Source organism: Schistocerca gregaria, chromosome 6 (assembly GCF_023897955.1).
Source record: "Schistocerca gregaria isolate iqSchGreg1 chromosome 6, iqSchGreg1.2, whole genome shotgun sequence".
In the NCBI taxonomy this organism is placed as follows: Eukaryota; Metazoa; Arthropoda; class Insecta; order Orthoptera; family Acrididae; genus Schistocerca; species Schistocerca gregaria.
In genome coordinates, this window is record NC_064925.1 from 52,519,669 (window position 1) to 52,546,684 (window position 27,016).

General features: G+C 45.0%; 1 long non-coding RNA gene across 1 annotated transcript in view; it reads left to right on the plus strand.

The window, feature by feature from the left end:
* Window positions 1-10,958: 10,958 nt before the first annotated feature.
* The window catches only part of LOC126278947 (uncharacterized), a 156,046-nt gene continuing 139,988 nt past the window's right edge, over window positions 10,959-27,016 (plus strand). Inside the window, exon 1 of the long non-coding RNA XR_007550770.1 lies at window positions 10,959-11,062. This is a non-coding gene — a long non-coding RNA (uncharacterized LOC126278947). The remainder of the gene's footprint in view (window positions 11,063-27,016) is intronic.

A 27,016-nucleotide genomic window follows, 5' to 3' on the forward strand; every position in this document is an offset into this window, starting at 1 on the left:
CTGTGCTTCCTTCTCTAGATTGTCGCACAGTTGACAAAATGGTAGATATCGAAGTAGACGACAGAGGGATAGAGAAACAAAATCGCTCAAAAGAGGACAGGCCGCTGGTCCTGATGGAATACCAGTTCGATTTTACACAGAGTACGCGAAGGAACTTGCCCCCCTTCTTGCAGCGGTGTACCGTAGGTCTCTAGAAGAGCGAAGCGTTCCAAAGGATTGGAAAAGGGCACAGGTCAGACCCGTTTTCAAGAAGGGACGTCGAACAGATGTGCAGAACTATAGACCTATATCTCTAACGTCGATCAGTTGTAGAATTTTAGAACACGTATTATGTTCGAGTATAATGTCTTTTCTGGAGACTAGAAATCTACTCTGTAGGAATCAGCATGGGTTTCGAAAAAAGACGGTCATGTGAAACCCAGCTCGCGCTATTCGTCCACGAGACTCAGAGGGCCTTAGACACAGGTTCACAGGTAGATGCTGTGTTTCTTGACTTCCGCAAGGCGTTTGAAACAGTTCCCCACAGTCGTTTAATGAACAAATTAAGAGCATACGGACTATCAGATCATTTGTGTGATTGGATTGAGGAGTTCCTAGATAACAGAACGCAGCATGCCATTCTCAATGGAGAGAAGTCTTCCGAAGTAAGAGTGATTTCAGGTGTGCCGCAGGGGAGTGTCATAGGACCTTTGCTATTCACAACATACATAAATGACCTGGTGGATGACATCGGAAGTTCACTGAGGCTTTTTGCAGATGATGCTGTGGTGTATCGAGAGGTTGCAACAATGGAAAATTGTAATGAAATGCAGGAGGATCTGCAGCGAATTGACGCATGGTGCACGGAATGGCAATTGAATCTCAATGTAGACAAGTGTAATGTGATGCGAATACATAGAAAGATAGGTCCCTTATCATTTAGCTACAAAATAGCAGGTCAGCAACTGGAAGCAGTTAATTCCATAAATTATCTGGGAGTACTCATTAGAAGTGACTTAAAATGGAATGATCATATAAAGTTGATCGTCGGTAAAGCAGATGCCAGACTGAGATTCATTGGAAGAATCCTAAGGAAATGCAATCCGACATCAAAGGAAGTAGGTTACAGTACGCTTGTTCGGCCAATGCTTGAATACTGCTCAGCAGTGTGGGATCCGCACCTGGTAGGGTTGATAGAAGAGATAGAGAAGATCCAACGGAGAGCAGCGCGCTTCGTTACAGTATCATTTAGTAATTGCGAAAGCGTTACGGAGATGATAAATAAACTCCAGTGGAAGACTCTGCAGGAGAGACGCTCAGTAGCTCGGTACGGGCTTTTGTTAAAGTTTCGAGAACATACCTTCACCGAAGAGTCAAGCAGTATATTGCTCCCTCCTACGTATATCTCGCGAAGAGACCATGAGGATAAAATCAGAGAGATTAGAGCCCACACAGAAGCATACCGACAATCCTTCTTTCCACGTACAATACGAGACTCTAATAGAAGGGAGAACCGATAGAGGTACTCAGGGTACCCTCCGCCGCACACCGTCAGGTGGCTTGCGGAGTATGGATGTAGATGTAGATGTATCCTGAACGAAGTCATTCAAGAGGTGTGCGCGATGGGGGTGTGAATTGTCGTCCATGAAGACGAATGCCTCGCCAGTATGCTGCCGTTGTGGTTGCACTATCGGTCGGAGAATGGCATTCGCGTATCGTACAGCCGTTACGACGCCTTCCATGACCACCAGCGGCATACGTCGGCCCCACATAATGCCATCGCAAAACAGCAGGGAACCTCCACCTTGCTGCACTCTCTGGATAGTGATTCTAAGGCATTCAGCCTGACCGGGTTGCCTCCAAACGCGTCCCCGACGATTGTCTGGTTGAAGGCATATGCGGCACTCATTGGTGAAGAGAACGTTATGCTAAACCTGAGCAGTCCATTCGGCATGTTGTTGGGCCCATCTGTATTGCGCTGCATGGTGACGTGGTTGCAAAGATGGACCTCGCCACGGACGTCGGGAGTGAAGTTGCGCATCATACAGCATATTGCGCACAGTTTGAATCGTAACACGACGTCCTGTGGCTGCACGAGAAGCATTATTCAACATGGTGGCGTTGCTGTCAGAGTTCCTCAGAGCCATAATCCGTGTAGCCGCGCGGTGTAGGGCATCTTGTTACGGTCCGCGCAGCTCCCCCAGTCGGAGGTTCGCATCCTCCCTTGGGCATGGGTGTGTGTGTTGTCGATAGCGTAAGCTAGTTTAAGTTTTATTAAGTAGTGTGTAAGCTTAGGGACCGATGACCTAAGCAGTTTGGTCCCATAAGATCTTACCACAAATTTTACCATAATCTGTAGGTAGCCATTGGGCGGCCTAAGCGAGACATGTCATCGACAGTTCCTGCCTCTCTGTATCTGCTCGATGCCCGAACAACATCGCTTTGGTTCAGTCCGAGACGCCTGGGCACTTCCCTTGTTGAGAGCCCTCCCTGTCACGTTCGAACCTGGTGGAATGACTGGAAATGATCGGCTGTCGGACCCTATCCGTCTAATAGGCGCTGCTCATGCACAGTTTCTTTTACATCCTTGGGCTGGTTTAGTGACATCTCTGAACAGTCAAACGGACTGTGTCTGTGATACAATATCCACAGTCAACGTCTAGCTTTAGGAGTTCTGGGAGCCGGGGTGATGGAAAACTTTTTTTGATATGTGTATAATTTTTATATGGTGCAAACCGTCGGTATACGAACAGACGCAGACAATTTCACAGAGTTTCACAGTCTCGTCGCAAGTTAATTGTGACTTATTTAGTTTCATAATCAAAAAAGGCCTTTCACACGAATATGTCGACGGAAATATTGTAGCTCTTTTGCAACCTCGTTATGGAGACTTGGAATATGTACCTCAGGAAAGCAAGGGTGTAATTGAAATTGGAATTACCTTTCTGGTTAATCAGTTATGTCTGCATATGCGCAGGGATACTTTCAACTGAAACGACAAACGGTCTCGAAAGCTGACAGTGTTATCAATATCTTTATAAAACTATCTTTTAATTCTTGCAAGGCCGTAATGAATTCTTCAAACCTTGCACTTTCTTTAAGGTCAGTGAGGTTAGGCAACTGGACTGTCTTTGTCAGAATGTGTCCCTTCTACAACGCGCCGGCCGATGTGGCCGAGCGGTTCTAGGCACTACAGTCTGGAACCGCGCGACCGCTACGGTCGCAGGTTCGAATCTGGCCTCGAGCATGAATGTGTGTGATGCCCTTAGGTTAGTTAGGTTTAAGTAGTTCTAAGTTCTAGGGGACTGATGACCTCAGAAGTTAAGTCCCATAGTGCTCAGAGCCATTTCCACCATTTTTTTCTACAACGCAATTTCCTTTTTAAATGCGTCCCCATCAAATCAGAAAGAAGTTATCTTGCAATGTTTTACTGTGGGCAGTGTACAGCCACTTTAAATGCGAAGTCTGCAATCCATTCAGGACTTTCGTCCCTGCACTCCTGTTTCCTTCATAAATTCAACAATAGCGAGATTTAAATCGAAAAATCGTTCCAGGAGTGCCCCTTGACATAAGCAACGTACTTTGCAGTAATATACGAAGTCTCTATACTCTTAGTTCATTTCTATTGAAAACAGTTACAGCTGGCCATGGAACAATAGGTGTTACTTCAGAAGTTTTGCTACTTGCACCACCAATTTCTTCATGTGTCCCATACCTGATATTTAGCACTTAGTGCTTCTTGATGTACTGAACAATCAATCCCGTCTGTCGGTCGCTGTATTTTTTTGCTCTTTTATTGACATCTAAATGTTTAAATTCCCTTAATGTGGCGCTGTAATGTTGTTTCACAGCAAAGAAACAGTACCCGCAGCTTACGTGAGTTGAGAATTCTCATCCCTCCCTTCTGTCGTTCTCATCATTTTATAGGACTGTGGCGATGGGTCGCTAGACTGCCTCTTTTTGCACGAACAGTCACCGGACTTGTGAACATCTTCCATTGCACGAACAAATAGCGAAGTGTGAACAGCGCTGACACCGCCACTCTGCCCAAGTGGAGAGAGTCGTGCCGACAGAAAACTGCCGCTAAATGAACTGTCGCGCTGCTACGGGCGCTTCCGAGGAGTGCCGACCAGAGCCGAGTTGCAGGCCGGGTCTTGTCCCGCACACGCTGCACGCGTGACGCTTGGTATAGGTGAACTGTCTACATATATAACTAACTTACCGCCCGCTGTTTTGCTGTCGTAGACTGTAAGGCCTGCATTTTTATTTCTTTAACCGATCCTGTGTCTTGTTACACCCATTGCTCACGTGTAAATCTAAACGTGGAATACCATTTAAACGTGGTATCTATTTGTCGTCAACAATGATTATTTAGCGCGGTAATAACAACAAAAATAATTTTGTAAACCTATATTAAGCCTTCTGAAAAGCTAATGTATTAATGATCTGTTTGTTTTTCGATGCAGATGCGATAAATCCGGTTTGTAGTGGTGACTATTAAATAGCTTTCTTTGATTTAGTTAACAGATTCCAACACCTTCTAAGCTTTCCACGCTAATTAAGGCCATAGATGCACGGTCTTTTCCGAATGTATACTTTTGAACAAACAGCGGTTCTGAGAGCTAGATTTATGTTAATCCTCTCATCTGAGTTCTTGTGGTGACATTTCCATTGAAACTTTCATCCCCTAAAACATATTTATTTATTTATAACCGAGAAGTCGAATACTAGTTTTCATAGGTTTAGCTATAAAAATGTTTTAATATACCGGTTACGCAAATTTTCATAAAAACTTCATCCCCTATTTCACCCCCCATAGAGGTTGAATTCCTAAAAATCCTGAAACAGGAAATTTTTTAAATTTCTGATTGAGAAATCAAATACCAGTTCTTGTAGCTCTAGCTTCAAAAAGTCTCGAGAAATATGTCATCCCCTAATTCACCCCCTTAGGAGTGGAATTTCGAAGAATTCTTCTTTAAACGATGCCTGCCGTGTAATATTAACACCTCTGGAAATTTCAAGTTTCTCTCCGTAGTGCTTTGGGCTGGGAAATGATGATTTAGTGAGAACATTCTCGTTTACGAAGAGAGATTAAGTTATACTGAACCCTCAGCTTGGGAATCCAGCTCGCACTTGTTTCGTAAAAAATCTGTTCTCTCGTCCACATATAATGATCCATTCATTCAGGCACCTTTTAAAATGAAATGCTCTGAATGGAAGTTTTCTCAGAGTTACTTTTATAGCCTGTTAAGTCCATCTGTGTGCGACAAAAGCTGTTGTGAAGCTTTCGCGAAGATGCTTTTCTTTGTATTGTTTACAACACCGCAGAAATCACTGTTTAATAATACACTTATCATCAGTGAACAATTTTTCGTGTGCATTTCGCGTTTCCTGGTTAAGGGCAGATATTTGACTCCTGCTTCACTTTGACACCGTGTGCGTCCATTCGTAATTTTGCACATTTAACTTTTGCTTGCAAACATTTTTCAGCACCTGCCGAGGCCTAGCACACATTTCTCGGGTGTCAGTAACATTAATGACGTCAACAGTAAATTGTCGCAGCTTCCCTCAAAGCTGTTTTCCGCGATCGCTTTTCGTGATCACTTTTCATGCTCGCATAGCGAGGGAGCTAAGGGCGCTACTTTGAATTGGTGTGTGACTGTACCTAGTAACAAGAACAAATTACTTCATGGCTGCAACTAGGTTATCACTTTGTCTTGCCGAATAATAAAACTTGTGAAAATTATTATCTCTCTCTCTATAAACAAGTTTTAAAAACGTATATGGATAGTAGTTTTTTATGTTTTTTTGACCGTTCTGTTTGAAGTACCCGCGTACACCTCCACACAAGTATACGGGATCCTAGAAATTCCTGCTTTTTCCAGCGGTTTGCGAGCATCCTTGCCAATTTTTAGTTGATCTTGTATTTCCTTGTGGGTTTGTGGATTACCGCGATGTTCTGTTATTCAAAACTTTTCCTATGCGGTCAGTAACGTCCTTAATGAAAGGCAGGAAAACTTTCGATCTCACAGGCTGTTGTGCATCCCTTTTATTTCTGACCGATAGCTTTAGGAGTCTTTTTACCTCAACGGACGAATAGCCATTTCTTGAGCAATGCATTGGTAAGATGTTTTAATTCCGCGTCAAGCGACTGTGGTTCGTAGGTGTTCATGGCTCTATGTGTCAAAGTTCTTAGGATGCCTCGCTTTTGTTGTGGGTGTTGGTTCTAATTCCGTTATAGGTAACGGTCTGTGGGCGTGGGTTTTCGGTAAAACAAGTGGCCTAAGCTACAACCTCTTTTCTTGAAAACTAACACGTAAAGAAAAATTAATCTTCTGCCTGCATCCTTCTCCATTGTAACCTGAATTTTCGGTTTAATCCCGTTGAGATGCTTGCGAAAATGAGCGTTCCTCTCTGACGTGCCTCAACAAAACAAACGTATCATCCACGTACGGGAACCATATATTCGGTTTCTTTTTGGCAGCCTCCAGTGCCCCCTCCTCGATTTTTGCATGAAGAAATTCGCAGTAACTGGGCTTAAGGGGCTCCCCATAGCCACGCCATCTGTCTGTTTATTGACCGCATCGTTCCATGTGAAATACACCACTGGCTATTAAAATTGCTACACCCGAAGACGACGTGCTATAGACGCGAAATTTAACCGACAGCAAGAAGATGCTGTGATACGCAAATGATTTGCTTTTCAGAGCATTCACACAAGGTTCGCGCCGTTGGCGACACGTTCAACGTGCTGGCATGAGGAAAGTTTCCAACCGATTTCTCATATACAAACAGCAGTTGACCGACGTTGCCTGGTGAAACGTTGTTGTGATGCCTCATGTAAGGAGGAGAAATGCGTGCCATTACGTTTCCGACTTTGATAAAGGTCGGATTGTAGCCCATCGCCATTGCGGTTTATCGTATGGCGACACTGCTGCTCGCGTTGGTCGAGATCCAATGACTATTAGCAGAATATGGAATCGGTGGGTTCAGGAGGGTAATTCGGAACACTGTGCTGTATCCCAACGGCCTCGTATCACTAGCAGTCGAAATGACAGGCATCTTATCCGCATGGCTGTAACGGATCGTGAAGCCACGTCTCGATCCCTGAGTCAACAGATGGGGACGTTTACAAGAAAACAACCATGTGCACGGACAGTTCGACGACTTTTGCAGCAGCACGGACTATCAGCTCGGAGACCATGGCTGCGGTTACCCTGGACGCTGCATCACAGACTGATGGTGTACTCAACGGCAAACCTGGGTGCATGAATGGCTAACCGTCATTTTTTCGGATGAATCTAGGGTCTGTTTACAGCATCATGATGGTCGCATCTGTGTTTGGCGACATCACGGTGAACGCACGTTGGAAGCGTGTATTCGTCATCGCCATACTGGCGTATCACCCGGCGTGATGGTATGGGGTGCCATTGGTTACTCGTCTCGGTCACTTCTTGTTCGCATAGACGGCACTTTGAACAGTGGACGTTACATTTCAGATGTGTTACGACCCGTGGCTCTACCCTTCATTCTATCTCCGCGAAACCTCACATTTCAGCAGGATAATGCACGACCGCATGTTGCAGGTCCTGTACGGGCCTCTCTGGATACGTAAAATGTTCGACTGCTGCCCTGGCCAGCACATTCGCCAGGTCTCTCATCAATTAAAAACGTCTGGTCAATGGTGGCCGAGCAACTGGCTCGTCACAATACGCCAGTCACTACTCTTGATGAACTGTGGTATCGTGTTGAAGCTGCATGGGCAGCTGTATCTGTACACGCCATCCGAGCTCTGTTTGATTCAATGCCCAGGTGTATCAAGGCCGTTATTACGGCCAGAGGTGATTGTTCTGGGTACTGATTTCTCAGGATCTATGAATCCAAATTGCGTGAAAATGTAATCACAAGTCAGTTCTAGTATAATACATTTATCCAATGAATACCCGTTTATCATCGGCAATTTTAATGGCTAGTCGTGTATTTCTTCCGTGGGCACAATTCGCGAACTAATGACAGAATTTTCACCCCTGGCAAGCACAGATCTCTCATCGTCAGATAACGAATGTAAACTGATAACTGCCCCGGAAGCCTCTAAATGGTGGATCGTCTAATTAAGTTGCGAATTATCAAATTTCTTCTTCTTCCTCTTATACGTTGTCAAGATACGCTTCCTAATAATATCGTTCAGTAATCTGTCAATTCTATCCCAGTCACCACTAGACACTTTATTGCTGATAGTGATACGGAGACACAGTAGCTTACTGTCTGTGCTTGCCAGTTCCTGGCGGGTCTGTTGAATACGCTCACGTAATATAGATCTCTTCTGTTCGTTTGAAAATCCGCTGCGCCTTGGCTCAGCTGCATACCCGCTTAATCCTCAAAAACTTCGGAATAACACTGACGGCTGTACGACAAGACAGAAGTATGAGAGAACACGAAAGCTGCACTCTGCTTTTCTGGAGGCCTTCCATCCGTCGCACGTTTCTTGACATCTGCTCCCCACAGTGGCATATAACTGTAAAATGTAAAGTTTCACGGCCGGAAATGTCACAATTAATTAAATGTTCCGGTCTATTATGTCGTGGTCAAATGGATTTCACATTTGAACCCAACGTTTCGTCCGCATCCACAGACGACATTTTTAAAGAGGATCGAACATATAGGTAAATGAGTAAAGACACCACGGGAAAAGCTCTTACGACTGTTACACGGTTGATAAATAAAAGTCATCTAGCGAAAAGAGCGTTCAGAAAAGTCTGTTCAATTCAGTTGCGCCGCCACCAATACTTTATGAGTTGTAGAAGATGCACAAAGACCAATTTCTCTAAGACGTTTAGTGTATGCTACTGGTTCACCCATTTATTCGATTGTCGAGGTTTTGACAACTGTATTACGACCGTACTGGGCCAATGTGATTGGTATACCAAGAAGTCGGCACATTTTTATAAATAAATAAAACTGTGTAGTGCTGCAGCCGCGGGGCACATGTTTTATGTAGTTTTGATGTCGTATCGCTATTTATCTTGTTCCGCTCAGAGAGGTGTTGCAACAGCTGAATCTGATTTTCCCTACCGATATTCCACAACTGTTCAAATATTGCCTCACAGACACGTATTTGAATTGGAACGATGGTTTCTATGAACAGACGGATGGCCTGGCTGTGGGGAGCACCTAAAGCCCAGTTACTGCGAATTTGTTCATGAAAAAAACCGAGGAAGAGACAATGGAGATTGGGAAAAAGGAAGCGAATATACGGTTCCGGTACGTGGATGATACATTTGTTTTGTGGAGGCATGGCAGAGAGGAACTAGCTCATTTTCACAAACATCTCAACGAGATTAATCGGAAGATTGCCGACCGGATTGGCTCAGTGGTTCTAGGGGCTACAGTCCGGAACCGCGCGACCGCTGCGGTCGCAGGTTCGAATCCTGCCTCGGGCATGGATGTGTGTGATGTCCTTAGTTTAGTTACGTTTAAGTAGTTCTAAGTTCTAGGGGACTGATGACCTCAGAAGTTAAGTCCCATAGTGGTCAGAGCCATTTGAACCAATCGGAAGATTCAGAATACCATGGAGGAAGAAGCAGGTGGAACTTTAAATTTTCTTTACGTGTTAGTTTTCAACAACAAGGTTGTAGCTTAGGTCACACATTTTACCGAAACCCACGCACACAGACCGTTACCTCCAACGGGATTGGAACCTCGACCCACAACGAAAGCTGGACATCACAAGAACGCTGGCGGATAGGACCAGCTCCCTGACGCGGAATTAAAACATCTCCCCAATGTATTGCTCTAGAACGGTTACTCGTTCGCTGAGGTAAAAAGAGCATCAAACCATCGTGCAGAAATCACAGCGATGCACAAGCGCCTGTGAAATCGAAAGTTTTCCTGCCTTTTACTAAGGACATTACGGACCGATAGGAAAAATATTGCAAAAACAGAACATCGAGGTGATCTATTATCCCACTCGCAAGATATAAGATCAACTAAAATTGGCCGAGAATGTTCGCAAAGCGCTGAAGAAGGAGGAATTTATAAGATGCCGTGTAGTTGTGTGGAGGGGTTCCTGGCTGCTACAAAAAGAACGGTCGAAAAACGACTAGAAGAGCGGAAGAGCAATTTATGAAGGGTGGAGGTTGACAGATCAGCTGTTGCGGAACGTGCTCTCCAGCCAAAAGACCACCACATTCATTTTGATTGGACTAAAGTACTGGTTGCTAAGCGGCTACTATGAAAGGCTGTACGGAGAGGTCATAGGGATTGTTAAACATTCCTGGAATTCGAGTAGGAAGAACGACGGCGTGAAACTGAATTACATTTGGATGCCGGTGCTGAAGTTGACACGTACCAGTCACCCACCATAGGGGTGGCAGCGACAGCGGACGGCGGCAATCGACAATGGCCAACTGCGCTCGGATTTTCAAAACATGTGATGTACCGCCTCTGCTCGGAATCAGGCGTTAATGGAATTTTGCTGCAGTCTGTAGCGAGCCAGGGAGTGAATCGGACACTCAAAGAAGCTATCATCCCCTTGAAAATTCCTCCGTAGATGGGGACGAAACCTTGAGTTTAAATGTGGAAGCCGTTCGACCACAGCAAAACAGCCCGGAACATTTTATTATTTGTGACATTGCCGACGGCGAAAGTGTACATTTTACGAGATGAACGAGTTTGTTCATCTATATAGTCCTTACGTCTAGGGCGCCACTGACTGCAAATTGGGCCATGTCTATGACGTCCTAGGACAAGAAGACATTTCGCGACTCACGGTGGTTCTGTTTCGTAGAATAAAAAGCCAGCAAGTGAAACTGTTGGAGATACTGAGAATAAGTAGCAAGAAGGGGCGACATATTCTGGGAATCGGGTACGAGCGACATGCGTGGGCGACGGGCCGCCGCCATCACGCGGCGACGCCTCGCGCAGCCACCGCCAGAGGCGCTGTCGTCGCCACGCCGCGCTTCACAGTGCAACAGGCCGGCAGTCTCCGGCGCGACGTCCCACAAGGCGGCAGCACGCAGCAGCAGCAGCAGCAGCAGGTGGCGCGCCAACCGATTGTTGTGAGCGCTCGGAGTCGCAGTTTACTGTGAGTACTGCTCAATGCTCTGCGACTCGAGGTGCCTACGGTTCCCGTTTGATGAGGCACTGTGTAGGACTAAATGCATGTTCCATCTAGTTGACAGCTTTATTCCCACTCTTCGTTAATGACCACAGTATTCGGTCAAGAAAGTGTTAACATATTACTAATTCTATCTTCAGAGTTGTAGCAGGGCGGCATGAGGATTTTGTGCATTTGACCACGGGGAAAGTGTAGCAACGCATATAATTTGAAGTACTCTAAGGATGCCATGTTGGATAAAAAAAGTTTCTTTTTGCTTCAACTTTTCCAGTCGTTTTTCATTTCTGTCGAACCAACAGGATTTTTTTTTTTTTTACTCTACAAAATAAACTATTTAAATGCTACAGCGATGACGTCGCAGTACTAATGAAACATGTTTGTTGTAACCGGGATGCATAAATGTTCTGCACAAGGCATTATCTTCAAAGTACTTTCTAAAGGAGAAGTGGACACACGTAATGAGCTTTATATCTATATTTTCGCCTGTGTACAGTGGAACAACTGACTCTCTTTGTGAAGGGCGCTACACACGCATCAGTTTACCGACCGACTAGTTTCGTTGAAGCCTACAAATGTTCCGACTGTCTTCACTCGGCGATCACTTCTCCGCGCTGTTCCCGTTGCTGGTTGAGAATTGTCAGTCTTACATTATGTTGTACGTGGTGCTACTTGGTATTACACGCAAACAAACAAACAAACTGGGATTTGTCTTGGCTTTTTAGAGCTAGCAATGAAAAAAGACTTCCTGTTACGTAGGCGGGAACCATATTTGACGAGTAAGGGTACTGATGAGACAAGCTGTCACCTGAGGCTTTAAGCTACATTACGGTTTGTAGTCACTTGCACAAGTTCGAGGACTTCAGATACAGTACAGTGGATCCCCACAGTTACTACCTAAAGTGATTCCCAAATGTTGATCATGTAAGCTTCATTAATTTATTTTTGTATGTAACAAATGTCTGCTGGAAGATTAAGTAGCTCATTTCAACTTAGAAGAAATGCTATACATAGTGGTGGCGCATAAAATCTCATAAATGCAAGAGACACATAATAAATGAAGCATACACCACTATTAGAACTGAAAAAAAGTCCTACACTTTTCTCTTAATAGCAGAAATGGCTGGCGATAGAAGAGTATTTTATGAACAAAAGTCCCTCGACTGTCTATATTTCGATTTTTAGGATTCTATTTCCGGTGCTTATCGGAAATGAAACTTAAAATCCAATTTGTCTGTTTCGATTTTTATATTTCCTATAAATCCAAAATCCTAATGCGTCCCTGTTTCAGAAAAACACTCCAGCGACTTTTGTTCATAAAAATATATCCTGTTACTGCCGAAGTATAATGTATTCTTTAAAAAAAATGAAACAAGTGCTTTTCTTGCATCTCGATTGGTGTGTTCTTTCCACAACGTATCCCACAAACATTTGAGGTGTTTAGATTTCTCTAGAAATTGTCGTACAAGTTTCGTATTCCTCGCACTTTGTCACGTTAGCCATATATGAACAGCATTTAATAATAGCACGCTCATTGACAAAAGACCAACTTTCGTCGAGCGGCTGGCACGACAGCGCTACACACGGCTCACTTGTGTGTTGTGGAGGGGGCGTTATTAGTTGTCGCACTGTGACACCTAGCCGTGCTCCCGACCCGAAAAATCATTCGGTCAGCCGGCCAGAACGCCTACACACATCCAGCTGGTTCGTCGGTCGGTCGCTCGGTCTGTCCGTGTGGGTTGGTTCTTTTGAAAGGACACTGCCGATTTCCTTCCCCATTCTTCCTTAATGCGGGCTTGTTTCGTCACTAATGACCACGCTGTTCAAAATGGTTCAATGGCTCTGAGCACTATGCGACTTAACTTCTGAGGTCATCAGTCGCCTAGAACTTAGAACTACTTAAACCTAAGTAACCTAAGGACATAACACACATCCATGCCCGAGGCAGGATTCGAACCTGCGACTGTAGCGGTCGCTCGGCTCCAGACTGACCACGCTGTAGTCGTGATGTTAAACCCTAATCTTCCTTCCTTTGTATTTTCATCCGTGCCTTCATTAAAATGTCTTTCATGTTACAAAACCTAGCATTGGTATAAAAGTGTAAACGAACGCCTGAATTGCTAAACTATGTTAGGACAGTCACATACCAGCCACAAGCATTCGCCCTAAATGGCGCTGATTACTTCTTCACTATTGTTTCTTTCCAACGTCATAGCTACTGCGTTTTCCCGAGACCACAGTATGACGATGGGTAACGTTGCTGACGCAATATGTTTCTCACTGTTATATACTACATGAATTGGCAGCACGCACTCACGTTACTTCGATAGCCTGTAACTTGCATGTTTCTCTCATGTGGTTGAAACATGTAAGTAATAAACCGTCGTTCACGTCCTTTGACACATTTATGCGCGGCGTGATTAGCAGTTTTAGTGTGCAACAAGTTATCATTCACAGATGTCAACACATATTACTGTCATTACCGTTTTGTGAAAGTCTTAGGTGTGGTTAGAGTGAAATGGTATTGCTTATTATCAGAAGTAAGATCGTACGGGATATCAAGTGAAATTCGTGACGGGATTGAGGATTTCTTGGTAGCGAGGATGAAGCGTGTCATCTTGGATGGAGTCATCCACAGATGTAGAAGTAACTTCGGATATGCCATAGAGAATTGTTGGAAACCTTGATGTGGATGAATATTAATAACCTTGGACATGATATTAAGATTTTTCTCAGGTGATGCGATTAGGTACAGGGCCGCGCGGTTTGAGGCGCTATGTGACGAACTGCGCGGTCCTCCCGCCGGAGGTTCGAATCCTCCCTCGGGCATGGAGGTGTGTAATGTTCATAGCATAAGTTAAAGTAGTGTCAGTCTAGGGACCGATGACCTCAGCAGTTTGGTCCCTCAGCAATTCTATATCAACATTCATCTACATTTATACTCCGCAAGCCACCCAACGGTGTGTGGTGGAGGGCACTTTACGTGCCACTGTCATTACCTCCCTTTTCTGTTCCAGTCGCGTATGCTTCGTGGGAAGAACGACTGTCTGAAAGCCTCCGTGCGCGCTCGAATCTCTCTAATTTTACATTCGTGATCTCCTCGGGAGTTATAAGTAAGGGGAAGCAATATATTCGATACCTCATCCAGAAACGCGCCCTCTCGAAACCTGGCGAGCAAGCTACACCGCGATGCAGAGCGCCTCTTGCAGAGTCTGCCATTTGAGTTTGCTAGACATCTCCGTAACGCTATCACGCTTACCAAATAACCCTGTGACGAAACGCGCCGCTCTTCTTTGGATCTTTTCTATCTCCTCCGTCAATACGATCTGGTACGGATCCCACACTGATGAGCAATATTCAAGTATACGTCGAACGAGTGTTTTGTAAGCCACCTCCTTTGTTGATGGACTACATTTTGTAAGGACTCTCCCAATGAATCTCAACCTGGTACCCGCCTTACCAACAATTAATTTTATATAATCATTCCACTTCAAATCTTTCCGCGCGCATACTCCCAGATATTTTACATAAGTAAATGCTACCAGTGTTTGTTCCGCTACCATATAACCATACAATAAAGGATCCTTCTTTCTATGTATTCGCAATACATTACATTTGTCTATGTTAAGGGCCAGTAGCCACTCCCTGCACCAAGTGCCTATCCGCTGCAGATCTTCCTGTATTTCGCTACTATTTTCTAATGCTGCAACTTCTCTGTATACTATAGCATCATCCGCGAAAAGCCGCATGGAACTTCTGACACTGTCCACTACGTCATTTATATATATTGTGAAAAGCAATGGTCCCATAACACTACCCTGTGGCACGCCAGAGGTTACTTTGTCTGTAGACGTCTCTCCATTGATAACAACATGTTTGCTAAAAACTCTTCAATCCGGCCACGCTGCTGGTCTGATATTCCGTAGACTCTTACTTTATCAGGCGACAGTGCGGAACTGTATCGAACGCCTTCCTGAAGTCAAGGAAAATAGCATCTACCTGGGAGCCTGTATCTGATATTTTCTGGGTCTCGTGAACAAATAAAGCGAGTTGGGTCTCAGACGATTGCTGTTTCCGGAATCCATGTTGATTCCTACGGAGTAGATTCTGGGTTTCCAAAAACGACATAATACTCGAGCAAAAAACATGTTCTAAAATTCTACACATTTGAAGATTTACGTAGAGGGCATTGTATGAAAGCGGGCCGATTTGGAAACGGCGAAACAGGCTTAGGATTATACTGTGAAGCATTTTAAATCACAACAATGAAACCCTTGCTTATTGTCATTTCACGCATTGCGCATGTTCTGAAAATGTCTTGCAGGTGCTCATCACTGTTACAATGACACTCAGCCTGCGATGCAAATTGTTCAAGACGACTTCAAGCTTCTGTATACTATGTTCTCGATTTCTTCAAGAATAGTATCTTTCAGTTACAACGCTGTGTTTCAGAAAACCTCAAAGGAAATAATCACAGACTGATAAGTCGGGAGATCTGGGAGGCCACAAAATAAGTGTCCACACTCCTTGACATGATGTGCTTATCAAACACTGCGCACGGCTGCCATTTAAATTTGAGCAGAATGAGGTATAGCATCATCTTGCTGAAACAAATAAACATTTGCAGGAAACTGTTAAAGTGCGAGGAATGTGTCTACCGCGGTAGCACACCGCTGAGATGTGACGGTTGCTCGCCCACATTCATGTACGAATAAGCAGTGTCCGATGACGGCCTCTGAAAGAGCAGCGCACCGCCCCGTCGCTTTCTGCCTGTGTTTAAGGGCGTCGATGGACTTCATGAGGATTGTCGTCGCACCTGTAACGGCAGTTTTGTTGCTCAACATAAACACTGAGATGAAAATGTGCCGCTTCACTCGTCCGTAGCAAATTTAAGGAGCCGTCCTTGTCCCTCATTTTAGTCAACAGTTGAACACAGTCGTTGACTTTTTATAATCACTTTCGTTTAACTGTTGCCCAAGCTGTACCTCGTACGGTCGCAGCTTTAAATCTTTCCGTAAAATTGTGTGCAGAACATTCGCGCTCGATTGACTTGGCTTCCTCACCGTCGTCAGCTTAAGCGGAACTGCTGGCGACAACCCAATGCCCCCCACTGCCTGAGCTACACCAAGTGGGGTGCAGATAGCTCTACGCTGCTGCAGCTCTAGAGACCTTGTTCAATCCCGCCTTGACTAAGTCTGGTTTATGGTTCAGCGGCGCCCTCAGCGTTGCGTTTACTCTGCCCAGTCCACCACTGTAGCGTTCGCCTAGCGACAGGAGCTTTTAGGACGAGTCCAGTGATCAGCGTCCTAGTGGAGGCTGGAGTCCCTCCATTGCAGGTCAGGCGTGCACGATTGCTGGCCAGTTACGTTGCACACGTTCGTAGTTCTCCTGTGCATCCAAGTCACCGTCTCCTTTTCCCACCCAAGGCGGTTCATCTGCCGCATCGGCGACCCAGGTCAGCGCTTCCAATTGCAGTTCGTGTCCGATCCCTTCTTTCTGGAGTCCTTGCCTTTACCACCTATACTTGAGGTCCATTAACGTACACCTCCATGGTGTACACCTAGGCCGCAGCTTCGCCTGGACCTTTAATATGGCCCTAAGGACTCGGTTAACACCGCGGCTCTCCGCTGCCACTTCCTCTCGATTCTTGACATGTACCATGGCCACGAAGTAGTGTACACTGACGGCTCGATGGCTGATGCTCACGTCGGCTTCGCGCATGTCCATCGAGGACATATTGAACAGCATTCCTTTCCCGATGGCTACAGTGTTTTCACTGCCGAGCTGGTGGCTATATTCGATCTCTTGGGCACATCCGTTCACGCCCTGGGGAGTCGTTTCTTCTGCGTACTGACTCCTTCAGCAGCCTACAAGCTATCGGCCAGTGCTACCCTCGTCGTCCTTTGGTAGCGACCATTCAGGAGTCCATCCATGCCCTGGAACGGTCCAGTCATTCAGTGCTGTTTGTCTGGACCCCAGGTCACGTCGGAATCCCAGGCAACGAACCTGCCGACAGGCTGGCCAAAGGGGCTACACAGAAACCGCTTATGGAGATCGGCTTCTCTGCAACTGACGTGCGTTCAGTACTATGCAGCAACGTTTTGCGGCTTTGAGAGACGAAATGGTTTAACTTCGGCACGCGCAACAAACTGCGTGCAATTAAGGAGACTACCCCATGTGTGCCATTCCTGCACACGGGCCTTTCGCATGGACTCTGTAGTTCTCTGCCGGCTCCGCATTGGCCACGCTTGGGTGACACACGGCCACCTCCTACGCCGTGATGACCCACCTCTGTGTCGGTGTGGCGCCCGGCTGACAGTGGCCCATATCTGGGCGAGCTGTGCTTCTTTGGCTGCCCTGCGACGGACTCTTCAGTAACCGGACTCATTGCCATTAATTTTAGCTGACAACACCTCATCGGCTAACTTAGTTTTATGTTTTATACGTGACTGTGGGTTTTATCACTCTGTGTAAGTTTTAACGCATATGCTTTGTCCCTTTGTGTTCTCCACTCTAATGCTTTTTATGGTGGATGTTTTACTGTGTCGCAGAGTGGCTGGCTTTTCCTGTTCATTCTCGTGGTCGTCCAGCCACGGTCATCTGCTGTCTTGTTTTTACCCCTGATACCTCTTTCTTGTTTCTTTCTGTGGTGTTCTTTTCATGTTTTGTCCCTGGTATTGTTGGTTGTCCTTTTCTCGTTCTTCTGGTTCTTTTCTCCTGTTGTTGTGCTGTACGTCAAACTAACGAACGTATGAACCAACCAACCAACCAACCTATCCTAACTCCAAAATCGCTATTGTTAAAAATACGCTCTCACCACTCTCCATGTCGGAATGCATAAAACAATTGCAAGGAGTTCTTTTCATGGCATAGGGACCGACGTATCGAGCGATAAGGCTGAAAAGATGTTTCCTTTCGTTGTTAAATACTTGACTGAAACTAACGGAATCGAACATAAACTGTTGAAGTTTGATTCGCTGAATAACGAAACATCCGAGACAATTGTGGAGTTTTGTTTAGACACTTTAAGACAACTACAGATTCCATTGGATGAATTAATACCTTTTTATGAAGACAATACCAGTACCAATTTCGGAGGGGTTCATCGACGCGGTCAGCGGAATGTATTTCACCAAATTAAAGAACTACGAAAAATCTAGAAAGAGTTAGATGTACTGCCCATATTCTCCTCAATGCTATATCAAGCGCTGCTGAAGTTTTAACTGACGACATTGAAATATTTAATTATTTTTCAACATACACGCTAAGGACAGAGAAACTGAAAGAATTATTCTTATACGTTGATGTCTATCAACATCATGTTCATCTCACTCAAAAACAAGATGGCTGTCATTAATGCCTGCAGTTGAGACAATTCTTAAGAAACCCGAAAATCCTGAACGCAAATCCCAACTGCTAAAATTACGTGAGTATTTGTTTTCCATTCCCACACACACCACCACTGTGGCAAGCGTATTTCTGCTAATGTCGGCCCAGTGGACTGATGAAAGAAATCGACTGCTGCCAGGGACTGTGGAATCAGTCTTACAGTGCCACTTTAACCCGAAGCTGACTTGCATGGAGTTTTATAAATACGCAAAAGTGAAAAGACTTGGTGAAAAGGATGATATCTTCCGAAAATTATGGTGTACCAACAAGTTCCTTGCAATTGCGTTCTAAATAAAAGTGCTTCATTCCTACAGCCCCATCTCAGTGTGTCCCGACGACGTCCCAGCTAGATATGGCAACCCTAAGTAGGTGACTTTAGTGTGTCTGTAGTTTCGCTGTAGAGTTACCTTTGCAGTTCATTTCAGTTTATGTAATTGCCAGTTCGCAATACAAATAGATCTATCTGTATGGCCCTCCAAACACGTAGAAGTAAACGGTGACATCCTCGTGCGTGAGCTGTAAAAATAAATTTGTAACACGGGTAATAGCCATGTTTTTAATTACTAGAACATGCTGTCTCTGACTCTGCTGAATCGTCAACGGCAGAGAACAGGTGCTGTCTGACGTAATAAACGTCCCGGAGGCTCTTGCATGTTGCGTCGGTTGACTTCATTGAAAGTCTGCAACATTTCAGCTAAGTTCAGGCTACGAGATCATAAATGCCTGAGAAACAGCAGGAAATACTGGCCGTCGCCCTGAATGTGTGGAGCGCTCAGTCATCTCCCGCAGAAACATTCCGTATGCACGCGAATCAGTCTGTTTATTCATCTACATCGATACTCTGTGAATCACATTCAAGTGTCTGGCAGAGGTTTAATCGAACCACCTTCACAATTCTCTCTCATTCCAATTTCGTATTGCGCGCGGAAAGAATGAACACCTATATATTTTCGTACGAGCTCTGATTTCCCTCATTTTATCGCGGTGATCGTTTCTCCCTATGTAAGTCGGTGTCAACAAAATATTTTCGCATTCGGAGGAGAAAGTTGGTGATTGGAATTTCGTGAGATGATTCCGTCGCAACGATAAACAGCCCAAATCCTGTATCATTTCTGTGACAATCTCTCCCATATTTCGCGATAATACAAAACGTGCTGCCTTTCTTTGAACTTTTTCGATGTACTCCGTCAGTCCTATGTGGTAAGGATCCCACACGGCGCAGCAGTATTCTAAAAGAGGACGGACAAGCGTAGTGTAGGCAGTCTCCTTAGTAGGTCTGTTACATTTTCTAAGTGTCCTGCCAATAAAACGCAGTCTTTGGTTGTCCTTCCTCACAACATTTTCTGTGTGTTCCTTCCAATTTTAGTTGTTCGTAATTGTAATACCTAGATATTTAGCTGAATTTACGGCTTTTAGATCAGATTGATTTATCGTGTAACCAAAGTTTGAGTTCCTTTTAGCACTCATGTGGATGACCTCACACTTTTCGTTACATGGGGTCGTCTGCCACTTCTCGCACCATTCAGATATCTTTTCTAAATTGTTTTGCAGTTTGTTTTGCTCTTCTGATGAATTTACCTGCTACCTGAATCTGGTTCTATTTGCACCAAAGGTGCAGTACCGATTGGCAGCTTTGTTGAAAGCAAAGCACGCAGTAAACAAAGGCTTATAATGGCTACTGTTGAACGTAATCCTGCCGTTGAATGCAAGTCTGTGACCATAACTTTTTGTGTCTGGACAACGAAAAAAAGCCTGTAGTGACTCATTAAAATTTGTCATTATACTCACATCGAGGTGCGTTTCAGAGTCTTGGCGGCACCTTCTTCAGACGACGTCTTAAGCTGAAGTTTATCAGCGTCGTCCTCGTGATTGCAACTCCGTTAGCTGTCCAGTTTTGCTTCTTGCGGTATGCCCTATCCCGGTACACGCTACCTAAGGACTTACACTGTTTTGAAAATTAAGCTTCACATGCTACATTACGATTGCATGCGTAAATTACTATAATTCTTGTAAATTACTTAATTTCTAGCAAAAAGTACAGCACATTTTTTATACGTAGATTGTAGAAAAAGGTGGGATTTTGGCCAAGAACTACACATGCTGTTTGTCGACTTCAGGAAAGCATATTGCATTCATCGGAAAGTATTTTCAGGCGTCTTGAATACTGCGGTTTTGCCAAGAAAGTAGTAATCCTCACGAAATCCTGCCTGATGGATACTACAGCATAGGTAAAAATTGGAAATAAGGCGACTCAAGCATTCAAAATAAAAACTGGGCTACGGCAGGGCGATGGACTATCAGCTTTTCTTTTCAGTCTCGCATTAGGGAAGGTAACACAAGAGATGTCGTCTAATGAACTAAGAGGAGTCCAGACCGGGGATGTGAACATCAGGTATCTCGGATATGCCGATGGGCGATGGTATAGTGCTATCTGGGTCGCAAGAAGAATTAGGGGAAATGGCTGATATTCTGAAAGTAACAGCGAGGAAAATTGGACTTCAAATCAGTCGTGACAAAACGGAATACATCATTCTACACCGTAGACATAATGAAACTCAAGAACCACTTCTACCCTTACAGACAACTGGAGGTTCTTATCGTGAAGTCAAGGAGTTGAAATATCTGGGCGCAGTATTCAGAGATGAACCATCCAGTAAAACGGAAATACAGGCAGGTAATGACTGTTACCACGACCTTGATGCTCTCCTCAAAACCAGGAGTTTGTCAAGACGTTTCAAAATAAACATCACAAAACACTCCTACAGCCACTAGTAGTGTATGGATGTGCCACCTGGAGTACAACCGAGCAAGATCTGAACAGACTGATGATATCTCAAAGGAAAGTCCTTCAGAAGATGTTTTGGACCAGTATATGAAAATGAGGGCAACGGCCTTGCCGCAGTGAATACACCGGTTCCCCTCAGATCACCGAAGTTAAGCGCTGTCAGGCGTGGCCGGCACTTGGATGAGTACCATCCGGGCCGGCGTGTGCTGTTGCTATTTTCCGGGGTGCACTCAGCCTCGTGATGCCAATTTAGGAGCTATTCGACTGAATGGTAGCGGCTCCGGTCAGAGAAAAACAACATAACGACCGGGAGAGCGGTGTGCTGACCACACGCCCCTCCTATCCACATCCTCATCTAAGGATGACATGGCGGTCGGATGGTCCTGATTTGCTACTTGTGACCTAAAGACGGAGTGATTTACGATAATGAGAGTGAGAAATGGAGGTTTAGTCACACTACAGAATTGTATGATACTTACAAAGAGCCGAACATCGTGGGGATAATGAAGACACGACGATTTCACTGGGCAGGGCATGTTGCTGGAATGCAGGACAACCGATTCCCGAACACCAATCCAACACGAGGCCAACCGGCAGAAGGGCCGTAGGAAGACCTAGAACTCGATGGATCGACTGCGTATCCAAAGACCTTCAGAGAGCGGAACTGCTGGAAGAATGGCAGAAAGGAGCTGGAGACAGGCTGGAGGCAATATCTCAAATCAGCGTGCGGTCCATTGGACCTGATCGCGTAAAGTAAGTAAACGCAAATGATCACACTTCCTGAAGATGGAGATTTTGGTCAGAAAAGCATCGCAAACGTTAAAACATAAGTAATAGTTGGTGCACTGTTTTATTTTGCTTGAAAACAAGTGACGGATGTCGATTTGCTTCACACACCAGACATTGGGAACATTTTAACAGTGGCTTGGTCGCTGTGATGTCAAATTTGACTCTAAATACAGGTTTTCTGACTTTAATCCTTGGACTTTGCCTGCCACTTACCTTGTCTTGCACCTCTAGCAACGATATGGGAGGGAAAAAATATACCAGGTTGCACCGCGTTTTGGCTCCCTCCATAACTGACTGGCTCCGTTAATTTAGAAGCCGGGTGAAGGCAACGGCCCAGCACTACCACCACCAAAAGAACGGTGCCTAGCACCGGCACAGCAGTCTCCAGAGCAACCTTCTGGTCTTATTTTTACGCTGCCACATGTTTTCCTTCTGAGGCACTCGAGGTTCACCTTCTAGTGTGGCGCCGGAGGACGTGCTAATGTAGTTGTACACACCCGCGTCAGTACAACAGCCTTGCCAGAAACGCTTCTACACACACACACACACACACACACTCCAGAGATTCCCATTTGAGTTCGCGTAACATTTACGTAAATTCCTTCTAAAAAATCTAGCAGCACACGTCTACTTTGCTTCCTTTAATCGGACCTGGTGCGGGTCCCAGATACTAGAGCAATACCCAAGAGTGGGTTACACTTGTTTTCTGCACTCGGCTCTCTTTGTAGATGAGCTATGCATGCCTAAAACTATCTCAATAAACCGAAATCTGTCATTAGCCTTCCTTAAAACTGTCTTAATGTGCTCTTTCAACTTCATGTAGCTTCGCATGCATATTTTTCAATGGCACCCACTCAAGCCTATCATTGATGCTGTAATCGGACGGGTATATTTCTTCTGCCTGTCCGTTATAACTTACATTTATTCACGTGTAAAACAAGCTGCCATTTATCGCAACAAATAAAAATCCTTTCAAAATCAATCTACAGTAAATCGTCAGTCCACTACGAAACTACACTACCGGCCATTAAAATTGCTACATCAAGAAGAAATGTAGATGATAAACGGGTATTCATTGGACAAATATATTATACTGGAACTGACATGTGATTACATTTTCACGCAATTTGGGTGCATAGATCCTGATAAATCAGTACCCAGAACAACCACCTCTCGCCGTAATAACGGCCTTGATACACCTGGGCATTGAGTCAAACAGAGCTTGCATGGCGTGTACAGGTACAGCTGCCCATGCAACTTCAACACGATACCACAGTTCATCAACAGTAGTGACTGGCGTGTTGTGACGAGCCAGTTGCTCGGCCACCATTGACCAGACGTTTTCAACTGGTGAGAGATTTGGAGAATGTGCTGGCCAGGGCAGCAGTCGTACAGGACCAGCAACATGCGGTCGTGCATTATCCTGCTGAAATGTAGGGTTCCTCAGGGATCGAATAAAGGGTAAAGCCACTGGTCGTAACACATCTGAAATGTAACGTCCACTGTTCAAAGTGCCGCCAATGCGAACAAGAGGTGACCGAGACGTGTAACCAATGGCACCCCATGCCATCACGTCGGGTGATACGCCAGTATGGCGATGACGAGTATACGCTTCCCAATGTGCGTTCACCGCGATGTCGCCTAACACGGATGCGACCATCATGATGCTGTAAACAGAACCTGGATTCATCCCAAAAATTAACGTTTTGCCATTCGTGCACCCATGTTCGTCGTTGAGTACACCATCGCAGGCGCTCCTGACTGTGATGCAACGTCAAGGGTAGCCGCAGCCATGGTCTCCGAGCTGATAGTCCATGCTCTTGCATACGACGTCGAACTTTTCTTGCACATGGTTGTCTTACAAACGTCCACATATGTTGACTCAAGGGTCGAGACGTGGCTACACGATCCGTTACCGCCATGCGGATAAGATGCCTGTCATCTCGACTGCTAGTGGTACGAGGCCGTTGAGATCCAGCACGGCGTTCCGTATTACCCTCCTGAACCCACAGATTCGATATTCTGCTAACAGTCATTGGATCTCGACCAACGCGAGCAACAATGTCGCAATACGATAAACGGCAATCGCGATAGGCTACAATCCGACCTTTATCAAAGTCGGAAACGTGATGGTACGCATTTCTCCTCCTTACACGAGGCATCACAACAACGTTTCACCAGGCAACGTTTGTGTATGAGAAATCGGTTGGAAACTTTCCTCATGTCAGCGCGTTGTAGGTGTCGCCACCAGCGCCAACCTTGTGTGAATGAATGCACTGAAAAGCTAATCATTTGCATATCACAGCATCTTCTTCCTGTCGGCTAAATTTCGCGCCTGTAGCACGTCATCTTTGTGGTGTAGCAATTTTAAAGGCCAGTAGTGTACTTTCCCGTACACTACAGCGCTATCACCAAACAACCTAGATTCATCACCATAATAACCTTCAGATCGTTATTTTATGCAGAGAACAGCAACGGTCCTATCTCACTTTCCTGAGATACTGCGAACGATACCTCTGTCCCTGACGAACACGCTGTCCAGATCTACGCGCTAATTCTGTTACATAGGAAGCCTTAGAGCCACTCATAAATATGAGAACTCTCCCTATGCTCGTCATTTGCCAGTTGACTGTGTGGTACAGTGTCCATCTATTTTGGGAAATCGATGAAAATGGAAGAGGCCTATTGATTTCCGTCCATGTTTCGCCTTAAATAGTGTGTGTTTGAAAAGGGTAGCTTTGTTTAGTACGAGGTGTGCTTTCCAAATCCGTGCTGACTTACGTACAGAAGTTTTCTTTTTCCTCTAGCGTAACACAAGAATAGCGAGTAGACGTTATGTGACTTTAACGCCCCCTCTGCATTACGTTGGTTAGAGACAGGGCAGAAATGGGGTAGGAATTGGCAGTTGCACTGATAAAGGGCCCCGCACACGCACCAACAGACCTACCGACCAATTTTCTGTGCAGCCTATACACATGCGACCGACTTATTCACTTGTCAGCGATTACAGCGCCGCCCTGTTCGTATCGCGAATTGTTTACAGGAAGTTCAATGCGGCTATGTTCGGCGAGATGCTGTTTGGCTTGACACAAAGAAGAACTGGGATTTCCGTTCGATGTTTTAAAGGTTACTAGGCCCAAAAAAGTTGACAGAATGATCTGTCAAAGTAGTGACTAATTCAAATAAATAAATTCACATACACATCTGAAGACCTGAGAACCGATGATATTCGTAATTATTTAAGAATGGATGAAACACGTTTTTTAAAGCTGCCGGACGCCATGAAACTGTTCTTAACGAAAAATTAACACAGTTACGGAAGAGGCTGTGAGCTGCGAGGTTATCGAGTGGTCATACTCAACCGACCACCTTACATGAAAAATTTATCGGTCGGTTGGCCAAAGCGCCTACACATATGAAATTTGTCGGTAGGTTGGTGCGCGTGTAGCGCACTTACGGGGATCGTTTTGATATTAGCATAAAGTGATGCAAAAGATCTGAAACAACTTTCTGCGCCCGCCACTTTTTACATTCTTGCACGTCTTTAGAGTTTCCTCATTAATCCTTCTTAGGTGCGTACAGTGGTTTACTTTGGCACTGCTTCTGCTGCCAGATCAACAGCAGTACATTTTACTCCGGTACAAATTACACGCAGTCGCATCTAATATTTTATAGATACTATCAAGTGCCACCTCTTTATAGTTTCTCAACAGTATTTTACGAAAGGAATCTCGTGTCCCTTCCAGTGATTCTCCTTTGAGATCACGGAGCATTTTCGTAACACTCTCCTAGTTACCAAAACTACCGCTGACAAATCTAGCAGCAAGCTTTGATCTATCTCCCATCTATTCCTCTCCATATGACCACTGGTTGGTCCAAACTAGTTACTCCAGTGTGAAATGCTAATCCGATTTTTGAACTAAGATAAAAGGTAATTAGTCCACCATATCATCTCGATGGATAGCGTCCTTTTTTCTCTTCAAATAGTTGTTATGCGTGACTTCTTGCCATAATGTGGCGCAGCCTGTAACAGTTTATAGCGAAGTGATACGTACAGCAGCCAGCTGGTCACATTAGGGAGAAGAAACATCCATATAATGCACTGGTCTGCCTGGGGAAGAGGTGTAATAAGCGTGCTGCGAAAAAAAATTAAAAATGAGACACGCAAATATTTTTCTTCATCTTTAGTAACATTAACAGCCCAAATTTCCAAATGACAGTCCAATATGCATGAGACAAGGTTTAATGTGGATATATCCTAGAAAGTCATTTTTTACCTTCGGTTTATTGGGAGAACTCGAGGAAAGTGAAGCTCATCTATGAAAGAGATCACGTATGGAAAATTTGTGCGACTCATTCCCAGGTATTGTTCGAGTGTTTGAGGTCCCCAACACGTTGTATCAAAGGGAGACATCAAAGCTTGCTGCTAGATTTGTCAGCGGTAGTTTTGGTAACTAGGAGAGTGTTACGAAAATGCTCCGTGATCTCAAAGGAGAATCACTGGAAGGGACACGAGATTCCTTTCGTAAAATACTGTTGAGAAACTATAAAGAGGTGGCACTTCTGACACAGTGTCGAACGACTGCATTGCCTATGACGTACATCTCGCGTAATGACCGCGAAGACTAGACAAATCAGGGCCCGTATGGAAGCATACAGGCGGCCGCTTTTCCCTCGCAGTAGTTGCGAGTGGAGCGGGAAGAGGGAATGACTTGTAGTGGCAGAAGGTGCCTTCCGTATGCAAACATAGATGTAAATTAGAGTGAGGAGGCGTCGTTTTGAACCCCGTTGCTCGAGAATGGGCGTCGAGTCCACTGCCTTGTTCCTCTCTTTGGCACACACAGAAAATATATTTTGTCACTTAAATGAGATGTATATGGTCACGTGAGCAGTTTTAGATTCTTTTCTTCTTTCAAAACACAGTCTGCTGCGTTTCTACATCTACGTGACTACTCTGCAAT